Raw genomic sequence first — 3,429 nt, 5'->3', positions numbered from 1 at the left:
TCTGGCGAACGACTCAATAGTAACTGTGATTTTTGTTTTTTTTTTTTTTTTTTTTTTTTTTTTGCAGATTTTTTTTTTTTTTTTTTTTTTTTTTTTTTTTTTTTTTTTTTTTTTTGTCGTTTTTACGTCCTATTTATCTATTTGTTTTCGTGGGGCTTCACCTGCCTTGGCACACTTGTAGTGTTCAGAGGACAACTTTGTGAGAGTTGTTCTTTCGTTCTACCACGTGAGTCCCACGGATCGCCTTGTCAGCTTTGATGTAGGAGCCTTTACTCACTGAATCATCTCATTGGCCAAGTTTGTTTCCTCACATTTTCTTTTATTTACATGTGTACATGTGTGGCCTGAGAAGGAGGTTGAAAATCTTCTTCTGTGACACGTGGACTTTATTCCCCTGGCACAAAGCTTCTTGCTTAACCTGGAGGAAAGCTGGCAGCCAGCCCACCCCAGTGGTCCCCGTCTCTCCATAGCCCTCAGCGTTTGTATGTAGATGCTAGAGATTCAGACTCAGGGTCTCACACTTGGAGATTCACCCTTACTCTTTAAACCATCCCTCCAGTTTCTTTTGGGCTCAGTATGTTATTCTGACTTGGTTCTCTTTACAGAGCCAGATATGACCTTGAACTTGTAGTAGTCTCTCTATAAAGCCTGAACATTTCTGTGGTTAGAGTTAATTTACAGTTAATGTGTTACTCTACCTGATGTTGATTCTGTTTTAATCCATACTCGAGGGCAGCAATAAAATTATATCACACAGACTAGATTACTTCTGAATTCGTTATCTGAAAATACAAATGGTGTCATTTGGCCATGTTGTTCATAAATAACATGGTTTTGTTTATTATTTAAAAGTAAAGCCATAAAGATGCCTCATCAGGTAAAGGAGTTTTCCACCAAGTTGGATAACCTGAGTTCCATTCCTAGAACCCAGATACTATAAGGAAAGAACCAACTCTCAAAAGTTGTCCTCTGGCCTCCATATGTGCTCTGTGATAGCCATACTGATTGCTTTTCTGATGCTATGCTTAAACACTGAACAAAAGCAATTCAGGGAGGAAAGGTTTTATTTGGCTTATAACCTAAAGTCTGTCTTTGAGAAAACTCAGGACATGTTAGGCACACAAAAGTTCTTGTGCCCACAGAGCATTAGGAAGCCAAGAATGTTAAACACACGGCGTTCTGTCCTCAGTGGAAGAGATAAAAATGCTTGTTTTTTCACCCAGAAGACTAGAAGTAGATATTGTTAATGACCTGGTGACATTTGTGTTGTCTGTGGAGGCAGACCAAACTCACTTTTTGTTAAAGAGGCATATCTTACATAAATCCTGCAAGATTTTATCTCATAACATTTCTCCCTCCATTGCTCTAATTAATAAAACCCACCCTCAGTGGGGATGCCACATGTATTTTATGGCCTGCTAGCCTCTATGCTATTGATAGAAGACCACACGAGATTCTTAGGGTGTTTAGCTGTAGAACCCATCCCCATGGTAATATGTACTCTGTAAAGGCGTTTCTATATAGTAAAACCTTCAGCGGTATTGTTCACTTAGATCTGGAATGATTGTTTCCTGGAAGGAAGCTTTCCCCCAAACTACTGTGTTTAAAATACGCTAACAGTGAACCACCTAACCTTAGACTCGCTGAGTCTGGTCCAGGTTGCTGAAGTCAATGTAAACCGTTTTCATCCTCCTCTCTTCATGGGTTGGGTCACCTGCCTGCCCAAACAACTGCATTCCTCAAGGTTGGGTAATGGCTATTCCTGGTTGTCAACTTGACTATATATCCAGAATTGGAAGGTTCACCTGTGATCCAGATCTTGAGGCTGGAAGACACAAGTTTCTGACCTGAATCTTAGCATGGGGTATATGGGCTATGAAAAGCTTAGGCCCAGGCAAGGTAGTAAACACCTTTAATCCCAGCAGACTAAGGCAAGGTGATCTCTGAGTTCAAGGTCAGCCTGGGGCAAAACAAGTCCCAGATCCAGGCATGGTAGTACACACCTTTAATCTGGGCCACACCTTCTGCTGGAGGCCTACTTAAGGACCTTGGAAAAAGGGAGGTTCTCTCTTCTCGCCTGCTTGCACTTACTTGCCAGCACATCTGTTGGAACCTACTTCTACAGAAGACCAGCTGAAATAACTAGCCTCATGGGACTGAGTAACCACTAGATCCTTGGACTTCCCATTCACGGCTGACCATTGTTGGGGTACTTGGACTACAGACTGTAAGTCATCACAGTAAATTCCCTTAATATAGAGAGACATTCCGTAAATTCTGTGACTCTAGAGAATCCTGACTAAATACAAGTGCGGACTACACTGGGGCGGGAGCTTGAAGCAGAAACCGTGGAGAAATGATGCTCACTGGATTGCTGACCAGATCACAGGCAGCTACCTATCTTATACAGCCCTACCTATGTTGGGCTGGGCACTTCTAAATTAATTATCATTTTTTTAAAAAAATATTTTTATTATGTATTTTCCTCAATTACATTTTCAATGCTATCCCCAAAGTCCCCCATATCCCCCCCCCCCACTCCCCTACCCACCCATTCCCACTTTTTGGCTCTGGCCAAAATGATGATACCTTCTAAAAAGTCCTAAAAACCTTCTTGCTCTTTCAGAGGGTAAAAAGCTGCTGATTTAGGCGATGGAAACTTAAAAACAGCGGGAGATTAAGTAATGTGGCCTTTGTTCTATCTCAGCAGGAAAGTCGCGGCTCTAACTTTCAACCTGCTAGTCGAAGTCAAAGGAAGAAAAGGGGACACTTTGAAGTGATTATGGCAGCGAGTGCTATGGAGGCTTATGAACAGGTCCAGAAGGGCCCCCTAAAGCTGAAAGGCGTGGCGGAGCTTGGCGTGACAAAGCGAAAGAAGAAGAAGGACAAAGACAAGGCCAAGATTCTGGAGGCCATGGGGACGAGCAAGAAGAGTGAGGAGGAGGAGAAGAGGCGCTGCCTGGACAAGCGCACGCCTGCGCAGGCAGCCTTCGAAAAGATGCAGGAGAAGCGCCAAATGGAAAGAATCTTGAAGAAGGCGTCAAAAACCCACAAGCAGAGAGTGGAGGACTTCAACCGACACCTGGACACACTCACTGAGCACTATGACATTCCCAAAGTCAGCTGGACCAAGTAACCTGCCCCAGTGCCAAAAGGCAGAAGGCCAGACTGGCTGTGTTGCTTCCCTCCGTGTTTTCTAGAATGTTTTATACCTGGCCGGTGCATCTGCTAAGGCCAGGCTTTCTGAAACTTGATTAAAGTTAGGCTGTCCTTTCACTGGGTTTTGGTTCTCGGTAGCTTCCTTTCCTGTTTAGAAGGCAACACTGTAGATTGACTTGCTGAGGTTATTTCTGGGTGAAAGCCATGGAAGGCATAGTCCCCTTTCACCCCCATTGCAGCATCTGTCTTCATTTACACCACAATGCCAGG

At 43.5% G+C, this 3,429-nt stretch overlaps 1 pseudogene across 2 annotated transcripts in view; it reads left to right on the top strand.

Annotated features, from left to right (window-relative positions):
- Nucleotides 1-3,151, top strand: part of LOC110297898 — a 4,239-nt pseudogene extending 1,088 nt beyond the window's left edge. Inside the window, exon 2 of one of the 2 annotated variants that reach the window (XR_002378335.2) lies at nucleotides 2,794-3,151. The product of XR_002378335.2 is annotated as a protein FAM32A pseudogene, transcript variant X2 (transcript). Of the gene's footprint in view, nucleotides 1-2,782 lie in introns of those variants that run through there. The other variant, XR_002378334.2, reaches the window with a different exon arrangement.
- The last annotated feature ends 278 nt before the right edge of the window (nucleotides 3,152-3,429 follow it).

Source organism: Mus caroli, chromosome 7 (genome assembly GCF_900094665.2).
Source record: "Mus caroli chromosome 7, CAROLI_EIJ_v1.1, whole genome shotgun sequence".
Classification (NCBI taxonomy): Eukaryota; Metazoa; Chordata; class Mammalia; order Rodentia; family Muridae; genus Mus; species Mus caroli.
Note: the sequence above shows the minus strand (reverse complement) of the source record. Positions and strands in the feature narration are given on the sequence as shown.